Source organism: Triturus cristatus, chromosome 9 (genome assembly GCF_964204655.1).
Source record: "Triturus cristatus chromosome 9, aTriCri1.1, whole genome shotgun sequence".
NCBI lineage: Eukaryota > Metazoa > Chordata > Amphibia > Caudata > Salamandridae > Triturus > Triturus cristatus.
In genome coordinates, this window is record NC_140592.1 from 1,022,138,061 (window position 1) to 1,022,157,554 (window position 19,494).

Consider the following 19,494-nt stretch of genomic DNA (forward strand, 5'->3'; position numbering starts at 1 on the left):
CTCCGGTCGGGGGCAGACTACAAAACTTTATCCATGCATGGGAGTCCATAACATCGGACAAATGGGTGACCCAAATCATTCGGTCAGGGTACTGTCTCGAGCTAACATCTACCCCACCCAATATCCCACCAAGGCACCGTCCAATGTCTCAAGATGGCGATCTATGCTAAGTGTACAACTCTGCAGCTCTACATGCCAAGAACAGATGCATACTGGTAAGTAGCATATTCCTTACACCTCCAGTGTTGCTCATCTAGATCCCACCGGTAGATGCTGTGGCGGAAAGAGCCACCAACAACCGCAGTAGCTAGCTGGCCCCATCTATTGTTGACCCAAGTTATTTAGGTGCTTCACAGCTTTGAATGATGTGAACTGGGTTGAACTGACATTGTGTTGTCTGCGTATTTAGATACCATTGCATTATCTACTATGAAAGGGACAACTGACATGGCCTGATGTAAGTAGTAGTCAGCTTGAGGCTGAAAATTGGTACAAGGACTTGCAAGATGCTAGTGGGCTTGATACTTCCCCAGAAACAGCCATTTTCTCTCCTGGCCTAGCCACAGAAGAATCAGCCTCCCACACCATTGTAATGCATAGGGAGGCTGAAGACCTTGACTTCCACCTCCCCACCATGGAGGTGAAAACGAACGTCCTGACTGAAGGCCTGGTGGCTGGCCAGACTGCTTCTAAACCTTTCCTCCCTTTCAATGAGGCATTGACGGATGCACTTCTATGAGCTTGGGCTAAGCCTTGTACCAGCCCCCCTGTTAACTGACAAATTGCCAGGCACTTCTGTCCTGCTCCAGATGACCCTGCTGTCTTCTCACAGCACCCCTCTTCAGAGAGCCTTGTGGTGCAACCTTCTACTAGCCGGGGCAACCCCAACAATTTATTCCCCTAAAACTCCCCCAGTCAGGGAGTCCAATAGAGTGGAGACACTAGGAAAGCACCTCTTCTCCTCAGCCAGTTTAGTCCTGCATTCAATCAACATCTCCTGGTTGTTGGGCCATTACTCTTACGCCCTCTGGGACTCGGTGGAAAAAGTCCTCCCTGGTGTTCTGGAATACTTTCGCCCTGTTCTTTCTAAGGTCATTCAGGATGGTCATGATGTGGGCAAGTTCACAATTCATTGTGGCTTGGACACTACCAACTATGTTGAATGGGCTGTTGGCACCAGTGTTGTCATTTGTCGCCATGTGTGGCTATGATTTACTGGGTTCTCGGGCGATGTCCAGTCCTCCTTGAAAGACATGCCCTTCGATGGGACCTGGTTGTTCTGGTACCAGGGTGACTCTGCCCTTGAACGTTTCAAGGAGAGTAGGGCTAGCACTCACACTTTAGGCCTTTCTACCCAGCTTCACCAGCAGCAATTTCAGCGCTCCTTTTGTGCCATTGGACGAGGTGTCCTTTACTGCTAAGCCTGTCACACCCCACCCCACCAAGGAACCCAGCAGTTTTGCGGGAGAGGCCTTGGTGCTCCCCCACAGCCAAGGCCAGAATGCTGCTCAGTCCGTCCCCAAGTGATACACTCCCTGCCAAATCTCTTTAGTGTACCCACAGGGTCCTAGGCACCCAGTGGGAGGCAGAATCTGCACATTCTATCCGAGATGGTAGGTGATCACATCAGACACGCTGGTCCTCCAAATTGTTTGCAAAGGCTAGGCCATACCCTTACTCCAGTATTGGAACTGTCATAGATTCCCATTGCTTGTATCATTCCCCGTCGTCGATGGGAGTCCCTGGTATACATAAAATAGCCATAGAAATAGGTTCAAAAAAAGAATCGGGCCTAGGCCTCATCTAGCTTTGTAGCATATCCACCTCTTTTTGTAAAAGAGACCAAATAAAATGAACAGCCAATCAGAACAGCCTCACCCCGTAGAACCTTCCTGAGAGCCTCAGATTTTATACCGCACATTGTGCAAGCAGAGTCTCCACTGAGCTCTGCTCAGTTTCTTCAATATTTACCCTTATTTTGAACCTGATCTTTCTCTTCAACTCCACTCTACGTGTTCAACATGTCAGACAAGGAGAAGAAGGCTCTCTTCAAGGCTTGTTCCACCTGCTCCAAGAAGAGACTTTATGTGGAGGACAAACATAAAGACTGTATTTGTTTGTATCCTGACCATAAAGCGGCTGACTGCAAAATCTGTCGGACCTTCTCCACAAAGACCTTGCAGGACCGTGAGGGACGTCTGCTAACATGGCTTCAGAAGCTAAAGTCACGGAAGGATCCTGTCTCCAGTGACAGGACACTTAATCGGCTACTTCATCCAGGAGGTCTCAAAAAAGGGGTAGGTCTTCTTCACCTTCTACTTCTTCAGACCCCCCTTCCAAAGCCTTCCAAAAGACCTCTCATGGGTCTGACAGGCATAGTCCCATCAAATCTCCTCACCGAGGTGTAAAGCAGAAGGAAGGACTTGTCCCAGGAGTGGCACCTGAAAAGAAGGCAAGCTATGTGCTTTCTTCTTCTTCTCCTCTTTCTGAGAAGACTAAAGCTTTTAAAAAACCATCTTCTGTCCCACCTGATGGTAAAGCTGAGAAGAAAGTTCACTCGCCGATGATGACCACATCTATTCCGTCGACGACGACTTCCAAGGCTTCTTCTCTGGCTCTGTCGACGGGCTCGTCGACGAGAGTTTCCTCTCCACTGGTTATGAAGGGATTGGCGTCGACTGCTTCGACGACGCCAGGCGTGAATGCGCTATTCACTCAGTCGTCGACGTCTACACTGACCATGACGACTGCTATGGTGTCGACAGCTACCACGTCAATGGCGACGGCTTCCAGCATGATCACGACGATGGTCACACGTCGTCGACTATATAAAATGTGGCAATTTCAATACTGAGACGCTGCATTACACCGGAAATGACTTCTCCCAGAAAAGTGACACCTCTGCCTCCTGCTCTCCTTCTAGAAGAGGAGTTTTCGGAGGACGACAATGGTCCTTACGGTGCTACTGTTGGCCCATCACAGCTTCATGTTAAATACCAGGACTTTGACTCTGATGAGTACTACATGGAGCAGCAACAATATGAGTCCCAATTAAGATCTTGGGAGCAATATCAACAAGAGATGGTCTGAATGCCATCCTCCCTCATCACAGACCTACAATTCATGCTATTGGATTACAGGTGGAGATTTCCTACACAATCTCCTGCCCAGGAAACAGTGCAAGTGCTGCCTACTCCACTTGCTCATCCGGTAACAACTCGGCTTCCTCCTCAAACTTCACTGCCGGAATTACCTGAACCGCAGCCAGTGGTTACTGTCCAGGATGATACATCTGATGATGACCAGGGGACAACAACTATTCCGGATCCTGACAGGGAATGGGATGATTCCATCATTCCCGATTCTGCCTTTCCTTTTCCGGAGTCGGCGGATTCCCCACCTGCAGATATTGGGGGTTTTCATAATCTAATGGAGAGAGCTTCTAAATTATTAGATCTGCCCATTCCATCGGTGCAGTCAGATTGTTTCTTATGACTTTAAAGAACCATATAGAAAGTCAGTCCGATCTATCCCTATTGTGGGTCATGTCTGGGATAAAGGACTCTAGGTTATGAAGACGCCTGCCACAATCATACCTGTTCTTCCTCGTCTGGAAAAGAAGTAAAAGGTCCCCGAGGATAGTCCAGCTTGTCTGGTCAGCCAACCTAAACCGGATTCCGTAATTTCTCAAGCGGCCCAGAGTAAATCTTAAAATCCTGCGGCCCCTCACTACACCTCCGGATAAAGAAGTCAAGTGGTTGGATAATGCCGGGAAGAGGTTATCTTCTATGTCTAGCCTCCTTGTCAGAGCAGCCAACGCCTTACCAATTCTTGGAAGGTATGATCGCCAGATGTGGTGTGATCTGTCCCCTAATCTGGATCAGTTGCCGGAGGAAGCTAAGAAGATCCTCCAGGAGGGAGAGAGAACATCTTCGGAAATAATAGACTGCGCAATGGATATTGCCACAACAGCTTTCCGTTCCCTAGCGGGGGCAGCAGTTCTTGGGCACCAAGGCTGGCTTCGTGCTACTTGGTTTTGGCCTGAAGTACAAAATAAGATCTTGGACCTTCCTTTTGATGGAGGGCCCTCCTTGGGAAGCACATTGATGATTCCCTGCAGGATATAAAAAAGGATACAGAAACTACAAAATCCCTTGGGACTTTACAGTACAGCACGGTTCCCTTCGGTGGAGCTAGGAGTTGGAGGGCTCCCCTCCTACAGAGGCGGATATCAACAGCAGCGCTATTCCTCTTACTTGCAGCTCTCTAAATCATACCGGCCGCAATATACTCGACAACAAGGCCAATCGTCTTCTTTCTATCTTTCATCATCTAGAGGACAGGGGCGCCAGGGGATGGATTCCTGTAAGCGCCAGTATCAGCTTGTTGGCTCTTCCTACTGTTCCTTTGTCTCCTGTAACACCTGTGGGGCGCAGGATATCCCAATGCTTCCACAGCTGGCAACTAATAACATCAGATCGATGGGTTCTGAATATAGTTCAATCGGGCCATACTCTGGAGTTTCAACATCAACATCCAAGCCCCCTCGCGCCACCGACTCCAGACATCTTCATCTTCTACGTCTAGAAGCTCACCAACTACTCAAAGGAGCGATAGAACCGGTCCCTCCATCCCAACGGGGAGAAGGATTCTACTCCCGGTTCTTCCTTTTTCAAAAGACCGTAGAAAAATGGTGCCCTATTTTAGAGCTGAGGGAGCTAAACACCTATCTCATCAAGCTCTAATTTCGAATGGTCTCCTTACAGGACATTTTGCGCATCCTCAATCCGGGAGATTACATGGCCACTCTGGATCTCGAGAACGCATACTTTCATGTCTGCAACCACCCTGCCCACAGGAAGTTCTTATGCTTTACAGTAGCCAAGAGCCACTTTAAATTCAAGGTCCTGCCTTTCGTACTCAGATCCACTCCGCAGATTTTCACAAAGGTCCTAGCCCCTGTGGCAAAGTTTCCCAGGAGGCAGAAGTGCCAGGTCTTCCCTTACCTGGACGACTGGTTGCTTAAAGCTCTGTCTATCACGCAGCAGAAGAAGCTGTCAGGACCTGCACACAGCTCTTCAATTGGGGCTTCAGCTCAACACAGAAAAGTCAGTCCTGTGCCTGTCCAAATTGGCCTGGTTCTTAGGGGCGATTCTGGACACATCTTGCTGAAAAGCATTCCCTTCAAACGAAAGACAGACAAAGCAGATCACCTCAGCTCGTCGGTTGCAACGAAGAGGGTCACTTTCAGTTCGCCTCTACAAGTTCCACCTGGGGTCAATCTCGTCCTGCATTCCTTTAATTTCCTACTGCAGGTTGCGAATGCGCCTCCTCCAAGAGCAACTGGATTTGCAGTGGCGCCAGGCAGAGGGCTCTTTCGAGGACAAAATCATAATCACTCAGCCTATGAAGGAGGCTGCAACATGGTGGACGGACAAGGACAATGTCTCCCAGGGTCTCGCCTTCAAGGTCACCCCAGCTCCTCTGATAATAAGACTCCTCACTGGAAGACTGGGGAGCGGTCTTGCAGGACCTTCATGTAAGCAGCCGCTGGCTGCCCCAGCATAGTCTACTTCACTTCAATCTGTTGGAGCTCAGGGCGATTCGTCTAGCCTTGCAGGACTTCCTTCCGCGGATTCGACGATCCTCCGTCCTGGTCCGTACGGACAACACGACTGCCATGCATTACGTAAACAAGCAGGGGGGTACAAGGTCTTGTCGATTGTCCAAGGAGGCTCAGATGATTTGGGAATGGGCAATCCAACGGGAGATATCGCTCTCAGCGGAGCATCTTCCAGGTGCCCTCAACAAGACAGCGGACACGCTCAGTCGCCTAAAATCTGTGAGCCATGAGTGGGAGCTAGATCACAACTCTCTGGAGGAGATTTTCTGACTCTGGGGCACTCCGCACATAGATCTCTTTGCCACTCCGGAGAACAAAAAAGATCGTTGGGGAATGCGCTTTTGATGACCTCGTCGGGTGCATTTGTTTACGATTTTCCTTCGATCCCACTAATTCCCAGACTTCTCCGGAAGCTCAAGGCAGAACCCTGCAGAATGATTCTGGTGGCCCATCCAGTTTTGGTTTACGTAGCTTCTTCTACTCTCCCTGGACCGTCCTGTTAATCTACAACCGATTCCTTCCCTGCTGACTATGTCCCAGGGCCAAGTGGTACACCCTGATCCGAGATCTCTTCACTTATCGGCGTGGCTCCTGAGCACCGAGAATTTCAAGATCTAAATATCTCGTCAGAATGTAGAGAGGTGCTTGCTTAAGCTCGAGCTCTAAGTATAAATAAGACATATCGCTTGAAATGAAAGCGTTTTTGCCTTTGGTGCCGGCAAGAAAACATTCATCCCTACTCTTCTTCACCTCATCAGATTTTACCGTACATTCTGGCATTTGCTAAATCAGGTCTCGCTCATTCTACTACCAAGGTACACCTTGCGGCCATTTCTAGATTCCTCTGGACCTTCTTTCTGGTCTGCAAGGATTGTGAAACAATTTCTTAAAGGACTTTTTAGGGTTTCCCTCCAGTTAGGCCTCCACCGCCTCTGTGGCAGCTTAACTTGGTTCTTACTCAACTAATGAGGCATCCTTTTGAACAGATTCATAGGGCGACCTTAAATTCCTCTTGTGGAAGATGGCCCTCCTTCTCGCCTTAACATCTGCCAGAAGGGTGGGTGAACTGCACGCTCTCACTATTCAGGAACTGTTCTTACAGTTTAAAAGAGACTTTGATACTAAGAACAAATCCCAAATTTATTCCGAAGGTGCCTTCAGACTTTCACTTGAATGAACCGGTTATTCTCAAATCCTTTTTTCCTCGACCTACTACTCCACCGAAGAGGGCACTCCACTCGCTGAATGTTCAAAGATGTCTGAAGTTTTATTTACAGCGTACCAAGGACTTCAGGAGGTCAACACAACTCTTTGTGGCCTTCAGTGCACCTCGCAAAGGTTTCCCTCTTTCAAAGCAGGGTTTTGCTTGTTGGATTGCCAGCGCGATCCAATATTGTCACCAAGCAGCTGGCAAGCCCCTTGAGGGGCGGGTCCGGGCGCATTCTACGAGAGCTATGTCTTCTTCAGCGTCTCTCTTCGCCGGAGTACCTATCGGAGACATTTGCAGAGCAGCGACCTGGAGCAGTGCCCATACCTTCACGAAACATTACTGCTTGGATTCCTCCACGCGTAGTGACGCTGCAGTGGGACAGGCAGTCCTGAGGAACCTCTTTCAATGAGTGGTGAGCTTTCCCTTCTAACCCTCCTTCCTTTTTTCATTGCTCTTCACACATTTGCAAGTCTAGATGCTTTTGATGTTTTTATCTGTACTGAACATGTTGCATCTTGCAATGTTTTATAACACTGTATTGTTACACAAAATGTGCGTTTCTGACTGCTAGCTATTCTGATACAAGCAATGGGAATCTATGAAAGTTCCAATACTGGAGTAGGAAAACAAGTTACGTACCTGTAACTTTGGTTCTCCAGTATTGGTAACTTTCATAGATTCCCATGCACCCACCCTCCTCCCCTGGGAAAGCTCAGCCTTCAGCATCTTCTGTTGTACTGTTCTACAACAGCTATGAAAATCTGAGGCTCTCTCGGGAAGGTTCTATGGGCTGAGGCTGTTCTGATTGGCTGTTCGTTTTATTTGGTCTCTTCTACAAAAAGAGGTGGATATGCTACAAAACTAGATGAGGCCTAGGCCTGATTCTTTTTTTTTTTGTACCTATTTCTATGGCTATTTTATGTATACCGGGGACTCCCATCTCGACGACGGGGAATGATACAAGCAATGGGAATCTATGAAAATTACCAATACTGGAGAACCAAAGTTATAGGTTAGTAACTTGTTGTAGCCCTTTCGTCCCAGCCGCACCTTCCATTGTCTACTCGACAAATGATGGAGGATCATTTATCCATTTTACGGCAGAAAGTTCAAGCTGTTTTGGGCTATGGGTCTGTCGAGAGGATGCCAGAAGGAGGATGTGGTTGTTATTCCGGCTATGTTCTACTGCCCAGGAAGGATGGAGTTCTTTGGCCTATTCTAGATATGCGCCTTCCTAATCTCTTCCTCCGGAAGGAGAAATTAAAAATGCCTAGGTTATGTCTGCCCTCAACCCTGGAGACTGGATGGTGGCATTGGACCTGCAGAACACTTTTTAGGTCTCGCAGACCTGCGTTGCAGCGGGCATGCGCTGCTCGCTCAGAGAGGCTTTTTGTAATCGAAGAGATTTCAGAAGTGGGGTTGAAGCCCCGCCCATCATTCTCATTGGCTGGCGTCATAATTTATGCTAAATGGTGTCCTCCGATTGAAAATGAGGCTTCTTTGTTACCACTCTGTCTCTTTTTTTAGACGGATTGTTTGCTTGCGGCGTTACACTGTCCTCCATATGTAGGCGGTAAGCACTATTTTGTTTCCGTCGCACACTGCTCAGCAGCGGCGCTGCTTCCCACATCGGTGGCCAGACAGGCACGCTGGCCGGAGATGCGCTCGTTGTTGTTCCAGTAGCTAAGTTAAAGTTTGTTAACCACATCGGTGGCCAGACATGCACGCTGGCCGGTTATTTGTTGTTGCTTACATACTGATAATGGCCACTCAGGGTGCCTCTCCTTGCTTCAGCAAACCTCCCCCACAGCCTCAAAGCACGCGTGTAACAGCTCACCTCGCATAAGAGTAAAAGCTTTTGGTGCACTAAAGCAAATATATAATGTAGAATATTTTATTTTGTAATCCGGGCACGCCTTTGTTATAGTGGCCGTTTTTTCAACAATGCCCCTAAATCCCAAGCCCCCCCCCCTGTCGTTGTAATTTACAATGCTAATGTAGTGCTTCACAGGCCCCTGGTTGATGTCGCACTATATAAAACCGCAAAAAGGGGCCAAAAACATAGCCGTCGTCCAAAGGTACGTGGAGACGTATCGCGGGGGTGTTGTCTACTTCTATTAAAAAATCTGAGTGCAAGGTACAGATTAATCTTACCATTAAACGTGAAGTCATGTGAGTGGGCATGCCGCCACCAGTCTCATAACTGTCATTCTTCTCAAAGCATAGTCTTTATTTTGGAACCTGTATGCGTGTTTGGGTCGGTCATTTCACTAATAGTATTGTTATGTAGTGCTGTACAGGCCCCTGCTGGGGGCTTAATTTAAGCCAGGGCTTACCGGTGCGCACATTAGCACTGAGCGGTAGAATTTTTTTTTTAATCAATTACAGACGTGTGATTCTTAACTAAAGCAAAGTAAAAAGATGCTTGCACCAGTATGAGCTAGTTCAGCTTCAACAGCAATGTAACGCAGTTTCGAGTCTTGGTGTTGGCTGAACATACTGTGATTCTGAGCAAATGGTGCTTATATAAAGCGCTGCAATACAGTCGGGTTGAGCTTGCGCTATATAAAACTGCAAAAAGGGGCCATAAAACACAGCCATCGTCCAAAGGTACATGGAGACGTATCGCGGGGGTGTTGTCTACTTCTATTTAAAAAGCTGAGTGTTTTCGCCAGAGCCCAAGGGACAGATTAACCAAACCATTAAACGCGAGGTCATGTGAGTGAGGACTTAAAATACTGAAAGATTTATTTTTATTTTTAAAGTTAATAACAATATTAGTGGTGTCTTCAGTGATCGGCCCTGTCTCATAACGGTAACTTTTCTCAAGGCGCAGTCCTTATTTTGGAACCTGTATGCGTGTTTGGGCCGGTCATTCACTAATAATATGTAGTGCTTCACAGGCCCCTGCTGGGGGCTTAATTTGAGCTGGGGTCTACCGGTGCATACATTGGCACTGAGCATTAGATCACTCTATATCAATCACAGACGTGTAATTGTTAACTAAAGTAAAGTGAAAAGATGCATGCACCAGTATGAGCCAGTTCTGCTTCAACAGCAGCAATATAACGCAGGTTCGAGTCTTGGCGTCTGATCAACATCCAGTGATTCTCAGCAAATAACGCATTCTGTCCCGGGTCTACCAAAAATAAATGTGTCCTTGGGTTATGTATCCTCACATAAAGTGCTCCAATACAGTCTGGTTGATTTTGCGCTATATAAAACTGCAAAAAGGGACCAAAAACACAGCCGTTGTCCAAAGGTACGTGGAGACGTATCGAGGGGGTGGTGTCTACTTCTATTAAAGAAGTTGAGTGTTTTCACCAGAGCCCAAGGGACAAATTAACCAAATTATTAAAAGTGAGGTCATGTGAGTCTGAGAACCAAACTTTTAGTATTTGAAGTTAATATTAGTAGTGTCTGAAGTGCTCGGCGTTGTCTCATGACTGTCGCTCTTCTAAAGGCGCTGTTATTTTGGAACCTGGATGCGTGTTTGGGTCGATCATCTCACTAATAATATTGTTATGTAGCACTTCGTACCACGTGTCGCCATTTGTTTGAACAATAAATAACAAGGGGCCACGGCAGCATTTGTGCCCTTATGCTGCCCAGACAGGAAGCACACCAGCCCCGCCATTGTAACCGGAGGCAGACCTAGCAACCGCCCCCCCCCCCCCCCCCCACACACACACACTCCCAACTGATGGCTCTACAGTAAACCGTCTGTGTATTGTTTCTTATCGCTGTTATCTATCTCCCTCTACTGGCTCCTCACCCGCCCCCTTCACTCTTCCCCTCTCTCCCTCCTACTGGCTCCTCCCCCACATATGTGGTGCAAGAAGCTATTTACAAACCTTCTTGCATAAATTACGCCCAGGACACAGCCATTGTACCTTCCAAACAACATTGCGTTATTTGCAGGCGCAACCATCAGCACTCCACTACAGTCAGGTTGAGCTTGCGCTATATAAAACTGGTAAAATGGGCCAAAAACACCGTCGTCGTCCAAAGGTACGTGGAGACGTATCGCGGGGGTGTTGTCTGTTTCTATTAAAAAAAGCTGTGTGTTTTCACTAGAGCCCAAGGGACAGATTAACCAAACCATTAAACATGAGGTCATGTGAGTCTGAGGACTTTAATTTTTTTATTTTTTTTAATCAGTATTTGAAGTTAATAATAATATTATTAGTGTCTGAACTGATTGGCCCTGTGTCATAACGGTCACTCTTCTCAAGGCGCTGTCCTTATTTAGGTGCCTGTATGCATGTTTGGGTCGGTCGTTTCACTAATAATATTTTTATGTAGCGCTTCACAGGCCCCTGCTGGGTGCTTAATTTGAGCCGGGGTCTAACGGTGCACACATTGGCACTAAGCATTAGAACACTTTTTATCAATCACACACGTGTGATTCTTAAGTAAAGTAGAGTAAAAAGATGCTTGCATCAGTATGAGCCAGTTCCGCTTCAACAGCAGCTTTGTGACGTAGGTTCGAGTCACTATCAAACAGAGAGCTTACAAATAAAGGACATCCGTGGAGTGTTTTCCTCTCACTTTGTGCCTCCTCTTTTGCTGCCTTAATTTTAGCTGGCTTTAAAACTCTGGGCACTTTACCACTGCCAACCAATGCCAAAGTCTATATTCTCTTTACTTAAAACATAGAAATGTTGTTTTATCCACAATTAACATTTTGAATTAACGTATCACTCCCTAAAATGTAAACTAAATGTGCCTTGAACCTATAAATTAAATGCTACTAGTAGTCCAGCAGTACTAATTGCGCCACCCACTTTAGTAGCCCTTTAAACTTGTCTCAGGCCTGCCAATACAGACCCTATATGTGTAGTTTTAACATAAACCTTCTTTTTTAATACACGTCTCCCCTAAAGTATCTCCTGGACAGCCCCAAGGAAAGGACAGGTAGCATCAGTCCAAGCTTCCCTCACATACAGAACAGGTACAGCACAGTCAGCACCTCTATAACCTTCCCTCACACACAGAACTACAATCTTCTCTTTCATACAGAAAGGTAGCAGCAGTGCAAGCTTCCCTCCATTGAGGAAAAAAATGCACCACAGGCAGGATCAGTCAAAGCTGTCCTCCCATACAATAAAAATTACAGTCAGCAACAGTGCAACCTTTCCTGGTACAGAACAGTCAACAGTGCAAGCTTCTCTTACATACAGTGCAGATAAGTACATTAAGGAGCACTGCAAGCTGCGCTCACACAACTACAAGCTTCTCTTGCATACAGAAAGGACAACACAGGCAGCAGCAGTGCAAGCTTCCCTCCCAAAGAAAACAGGTACAGTACACTCAGCAGCAGTGCACGCTTCCTTCATGTAGGAACAGGCACAGTACAGTCAGCAGCACTGCAAGCTTCCCTCCCATAGAAAACCGGTATTTGCAAACATTTGAGCTATTGGCCTTCAAAATAACAATGCCTTTTATTTATGTATTTTAAAAACCTGCAAGCAGTGTGTTACCACACACTTACTACTTATAGTCCTTGCTGAGGAGAAGCAAGGCTGGCAGAAAAAACGGGACAGTCACTGCCGGCCTTGCTTCTCATAAGCAACAACTATAATTACAAAGTGCAGGTTTATGCACCCCTTGCAGGTTTTAAAAACACATAAATTAAAAGCATTGTCATTTAGAATGCCAATAGCTCTTAAAATCTCGCAAATGTGAGACCTATTGCATTACAGTGCAATAGGTCTCCCATTTGCTACAAAGTTTGATCTATTGGCATTGTAATAAATATTTCTGTTTACAAAACCTAAAAGCAGTGCGTAAACGTCACTTGCAGGTTTTTATAAATGCACAAATAAAAGGCAGTATAGTTTACAATGCCAATATATCAAACTCTCACAAATGTGAGACCCATTGCACTGTAAGTGCTTGTTCTTGTTTCAATTGGTTTTCTGTTCTGGAACATTTGCTTCTGACACGCATGTCATGAGCACCCAATCTATCATGGTCTAAGCAATTTCCCATATCGTAGCACCTACAGAATAAACCCTTCACATGCCAACAATGTTCTTGTGTTAAATTACCTCTCTGTGTAGGGCAGTCCCTTTATATGTACATAAAAGTACATTGATTGTGTATTTACCCACAGATTCCCCCCCTCCATTCACCTGAAAGTAGCCAGTAAGAGTGGTACTGATGACGGTGGAAGTTAATTATTCCCACCGAAACGTACATTGACCAGACTGCTGGGAACCTTCAAAGCACTATTCCTTTGTGGGAGATTGTACTGATTGTGAGAGTGTGGTATGAGAGGTACATGAATCAACGGTTTATCATGATTTTCTATACACTTTTATAAATAGATATGTTATAATTATTAAAATCAAAAAAGAAAAAGATGAATACAAATTAATATATTTTTGCATATTCGAGCATGGCAAGACTGATTTCTGTGGGACAGCCCGATTTGAGTCCTGTGTAGGCCACTAGATAAATAGATACAGGTCCGATAGGAGTATTGTTTGTTAATTGTTCTTTTGTTTTTTCCCCCATGGTTCCTGGACCTAAAAAGTATGTTTAGGGGGTACCTTTCTTTGAGGATTGTCATTTACAATGCCAATAGCTTAAATGCTTGCAAATGCGAGACATATTTAATTGAAAATGCTTGTTTCCATATTCCTGTCTTGCCGGCTCCTCTGCCCTACCTGCAGTTCTTGGTGGGAGAGGAGGATTTTCAGTTTTCTGTGCTTCCCTTTGGTCTCCCCAGGGCCCCTCTGGCGTTCAGGAAAATGATGGCGGTGACAGCACACCTTCGGAGGTCAGGGGTGCCAGTCTTCCCTACCTCGATTAGTAGCTGTTGAAGGCAGGCCCACCCTTGGCAGTTATCAGCCACCTCAAGACTACAGCGAACCTCCTGTCATCTTTGGGGCTCACTATAAATGTGTCAGTCACACATGATTCCTTCCCAGATGCTTCCTTCCATCGAAGCCATTCCGGACACGGTTCAGTTTCGTGCCTTTCCCCGTGGTCCTGAATTTTAGTTAGGTGTACTCTTGGATGTCTGGGACTGATGACCTCCTGCATCCTACTGGTCAAGCGTTCTAAGTGGCATATGTGGGCTCAGCAGTGGTATCTGAAGTCCAAGGGGCCCAACATAAAGAGAACTTCGCCGATCACATCCAGATTTTGGAGGAGACAGTTAAAGATCTGAAGAGGTGGCTACTAGATCGCGATTGGGTCAGCGGCAGAGCCCTCTTCATGACCCACCCAGAGCTGATAGTGGTGATCAATGCATCACTTCTGAGCTGGGGCGGTCACATGGGAGGGGTGGAGATCAGAGGCCTCTGGTCTCCAGCTGAGTCCGGGCTCCATATCAGTCTTCTGGATTTGAGGGCCATCCGTTTGGCGCTGAAAGAAAGCCTTTCTGACATCCAATAAGGGTGCTCACTGACAACACCTCTGCCATATGGTGCTGTAACAAACAGGACAAGTGGGGAGGGGACAGACCTTGTGCGAGGAGGCCTTGTGCCCCTGGAGCTGGCTGGACCACCAGGTAATCTTCCTTGTGGCAAACAATCTGGCAGGCTCATTGAACGCCAAGGCAGATTAACTCAGCTGTCGGCGCCTATCGGATCACCACTGGCAGTTACACCTGGAGGTGGAACAAGGTCACTTCCATGAATGGGAAAAGCCTTGACTCGATCAGTTTGCCACTGCTGATAACGTGCAGTGTCAGCACTTCTGCGCTCTGGAGTTTCCCAGGCGTGTCTCACTCAGAGACCCGTCCCACCCTAAGTGGAACTCAAGACTCCTATAAGTCTTTCCACTGATGCCACTCCTGCCAGAGTTCTGAAGAAGGTCCACCCCGGCCTCCGCAGCCTCCACTTTCATGCATGGGAAATGAGCTGCGACAGCTGAACACCTACGACTTTCCTCTGGAGTTAGTTGATGTCATCTTGGCAGCCAGGCTTCCCCCAACGAAAAGCATATATACCTATTGTTGGGACAAATTTGGGGCTTGGCCGTGGCATTCACCAGATTGACCCCATCCAGGCCAAACTGTCTGATGTTTTATTTTTTCTCAGTCTGTCACACTGCCTGGCCTTGCTCTGGGCACAGTTAAAACGTATGTTTTGGTCAACTCTGCCTTCTTACATTAGCCAGATCATCCCCCTTTGTTTAAATCACCTGTTGCGATGCTCTTCTTGAAAGGGCTGCAACATATGTTTGCCCCTTCCCCGTTTGTGATGCTCCAATGAGACCTCAATCTTGTCCTTACTTTTCTAATGTGCTCTCCATTCATGCTGCTTCATAGCTGTCCTTTACAGCTTCTCGCCATCAAAACTATGTTCCTGTTTGCCATCACCACCGCACAGCATGTGAGTAAGCTTCAGGTTCTCTGTTCATCCACCATCCCCATCTCCGATAAGCTGGTTCTGTGAACTTGAGCAACCTTTCTACTGGATGTTGTGACTGTTCCACATCGTCCAAAACATCACCCTGCTGGCGTTCTATGCTCTTCCTCACCCCCAGGAGAGACTCCATCGCTTGGACTCTAAGAGAGTGCTCTGGTTCTACATTAATCATACCAAAGAAAAATAGCAGATGTCTGGGCGTGGTACCTATACAGCTCCCACATGTCATTTCCAGAGCTGATTGGCATCTGTGCCGATCCGCAAGGTGTCGCTCACCTTCCAGCACACAAAAGCATTTCTGGAAAGTTTCAGTATACAGTGTGACGCCTGGGTAATATCAAAAGGTGAGGAATCTGCTGCTGATGGTCTCTACCAGAAAGAACGTTACCGAAGTTAAGTAACTTCTTCTTTCCACATGGACACCATGATCTCTCTGGGATTAAAGTGGTTGGACTCCTTCCTTGTTAATAAACTGGTCCCGGCAACCACAAGCATTCTATTATAAAACATAAATTTGTGGCCTTAGGCCATTTAGCATGGTATTTCATGAGCTCTGGTGTGCGTGGGTGTCCTACACTCTCTTCCTTTGCCTTTTCTGACTAGGAGTTCAAATTCTTGAATGTCATTTATTAAATTCTTTACTGCGTTCATCCTTCCACATTTGTAATGCAGATGTCATCATGGCATTAAGTGTGAAAGAACTCTAAGAAGTATTAATCTACGAGGATCTTAACACCCTTTGTATTCTTAGCTCCTCCTGTAATCATGTCAACAGTGATGCAAGCGCAAGGCACGGGGTATCTGACTGCTGATTAGCTGGCTACATTTATTTTATTTCTGACAGGAGGATTATTGTAAGTTCCTCGATCACATTTTCAATAGCGTAATCTAAAACAGTTTTTCATGAGCACACCGTACACACAAGGTTTCCTGGCACTATCAAAGTTATCCGGCTTGAAAGAAAACTATGCTGAGAGACCATCAACATTGTCTTTGAATATATTGTAAGAAATGAGTCTTTAGAAGTTACCTGAAGCAGGAGTGAAACTGTTTACATTCCGGCTAGAAAGACGTATTGTTCCAGAGGTGTGACGCTGCCACTCTGAAGACTTTGTCACATAGAGTAGTCTTACAAGGTTTTTAACTGGGGCAGAGGAAGTGGGGAAGTTTGAATCTCTGATCCAGAAAGGATGGGAGAGCTATGCTAAACTAGTTTGTGAGTGATGCAGAGATATTTACAGGCTCTGTTTGGCTACTGGAAGCCAGTGTATCTCTGTGTAGGAAAACCGCCTTTTCTGTTTGCACACCACAGATAATTCACCTTTTGCTTGGCCCTATATTTTTGCTGACTTTACTACTGGTTACCAGGGATAAGTGCACAGAGGTGTAAAGTGCATGTGTTCTGCCTTTAATCATGGTTAAATTACCTAATTCCTTATTGGCACATTTAACTTGCCTGTACATCACTAGTATATAGTTTAAAAAGTGCACCCAGGGCCTGAAAGTTAAATGCCACTTGTGGTCTTCAGCACCTATTATACCATCCGCTAATATTGGAATTGCACACTTGGCTTCAGGCCTACCAATTTAGGCGTACTGTGACAGTGCAAGACTTGCACTGCTACCTGTTAAAATAAAACTTTATGACGGGTACAAAACTCACTTTTGAATATCAAGTCACTCTTATGTGGTGGGCCTTGTAGCCCACAATGCAGGGTTCATTATATTTAAAAGTAGACCATTTAGAACTTAAATGTTAGCATGTATTTTCAGTGACTAGCAAGCATGTAAAAGCTATTTTCACTGTAGGAAGGCTGGTTGGCCCACAGAGAAACACTGGCAAGCAATGTTGGATCCTAATACTGTCAGAGGCTAAGTCTTGTAAGTCTTTGCTAGGTCTCCATCTTGAATAGGTGTGTAAGCAGTGTGAAATGCCTCCCAGGTGCAAAAAATAGGGTGACCTGAAAGAGAAGCTATGACTCCTGAACGCCACAGAACGTGCAGGGTGGGGGCTGTAACCTCCGTTTGACAGCACTGTGTCAAATCCTACTTGACAGGTCTGTTAAGCCAACTGTAATACTTGTGGCACACTTTAAAGGGAGAGACGGGATTCCTAGAAAATTCTTGTGTACTTACTGTTAGAAATCTGGTAGGACAAAAGCACAGTCATCCAACAACCTGTCTGAGTTTGTTGGAGGTGTAGTACCTGCCTCAAACTGGATTTTGGTGTTATCAATCAATCTGTATTTGTATGGCGCGACTAGTCACCTGCGAGGGTATCCAGGTGCTTGGTAGCAGGCTCAGTCGAAAGCCCAGGTCTTGAGTCTCTTCCTGAAATCCTCCAGTGAGGGTGATGTCCGGAGATGGAGTAGAAGGCTGTTCCAGGACTTAGCGGTGAGGTAGAAGAAGGAACGGCCTCCGCTGTGGCTTCGGCGGATGCTTGAGGTTTGTGCGAGGGTGGCGGAGCAGAGGTCTTTGGGCAGTTGGTGAAAGTTCAGACGGTGGTTGATGTATGCTGGTCATATATTGTGGAGGGTTTTGTAGGTGTGTCGATATCTAGAATCGGCATCTTTACTTGACTGGGAGCCAGTGGAGGTTCCTAAGGTGTGGGGTGAAGTGGGTCCGTTTGGCCGGTTGAGGATGAGTCTGGCTGCTGAGTTCTGTATCGCCTGTAGTGTCTTCGTGAGTTTGGTGATAGTTCCGGCATACATTACGCTGCCATAGTCCAGCTGGCTTGTGACTAGGGCTTCCGTGACGGTTTTCCTCGTATCGATGGTGAGCCATTTGAAGATTCTTTGGAGCATGCAGAGAGTGTGGAAGCATGCAGAGGAGACGGCGTTGATCAGTCGCTTCATGGTGATCTTGCTGTCCAGGATGATGCAGAGGTTGCAGGCGTGGTCTTTCGGTTTAGGAGTGGATCCCAGCTTGGTGTGCCTGTAGGTGTTGTTCCATGGGGGGGGGGGGGGAAGAGAGTCGTACCCAAATATTAGCACTTTGGTTTTGTGCGTGGTGAGCTTCAGACAGTTGGTCTTCATCAAGTTGGCAGCGTTCTTCATGCAGTTGTGGAAGTTGGTCTTCGTAGTTGGGTCTGCTGAGAGCTAAATGATGAGCTGAGTGTCGTCGGCATAGGAGATGATGGTGCAGTCGTGGGTCCTACTGTGTCGGATAGGGGTGTCATGTAGATATTGAAGAGGGTGGGGCTGATGGACAAACCTTGATGGATGCCACACATGGTGCTATTGCGTTCCAATGGGAATGGAGGTAGGTGGATTCTCTGGGTTCATCCCCTGAGGTATGATGCTGTCCATCTGAGGGCATCTTCCTGGATTCCGATGTGGTGCAGTCTCTTAATGAGTGCGTGGTGGTATACGGTGTCAAACACTGCAGAGAGGTAGAGGAGGATCAGGGCTTCTGAGTCTCCTCCATCGAGGAGGGTGCTGAAGTCCTTGGCGGCGATTAGGGCTGTCGTTGGCGCGCAAACCAGATTTGGTGAGCTGCTGGTTGATGTCCTTCTCGAGGACTTTGGCGGAGAAAGGGAGAAGCGAGATGGGGTGGCAGTTCTGGAGTTCAGTGGGGTCGGCGGTGGGTTTCTTGAAGAGAGGTCTGACTTCTACTTATCTCCATGTGTCGGGAAAGGTGGCTGTGGAGATGGATGCATTGAGGATGGTGGTAAGTTGGTGGCTGATTTCCCTGCTATCGAGGTTGAAGAGGTGGTGGGGGCAGAGGTCCATGGGTGATCCAGAGTGGATGGAGTTGAAGATGTCTGTGGTGTTCTGCATGGTGAACTGTTCCCAAACAGGGAGTGGCTGATCGGACGAGGCTTCTGTTGGAGCGGGGAGGATGTGGAGGTCAGTGGGTCGGGACTCGAAGTTCTTGTAGATGGCGGATATCTTCTTGTGGAAGTGGTTTGCTAGAGTTCTGCAGAGTTCCTGTGAGGGAGTGATCATAATTTCAGTTGCCGTAGGGCAGGAGAACTCTCCTAAGATTACCAAAATACATTCCCCCCCACACACACACCACCCGCAGCCGTCACATCCTAAGTTTAGTGTGGCTGGAGACATTCGCCATTATGAGAATGTCCTGACACATAATCTTTAATGTAATTCTACTGTGTGCTTGTAGCGCTGATTGTGTTTTACAGTTATGTTATTGCCTTACAGCATGTGCCAACTTCTTTTTCATAATTCATATCTAAATCTTATGGAACTAGGTTTGGAGTGATTTTTTGGAGGTGGAATTAAAGTTGAACTCTTCTAAAAAAAAAAATACAGTGTATT

The 19,494-nt window shown here is 46.7% G+C and overlaps 1 protein-coding gene across 1 annotated transcript in view; it reads left to right on the forward strand.

Moving 5' to 3' along the window:
• NEK9 (NIMA related kinase 9) overlaps positions 1 to 19,494 on the forward strand; it is a 276,348-nt gene that overhangs the window by 202,296 nt on the left and 54,558 nt on the right. The window lies entirely within an intron of this gene.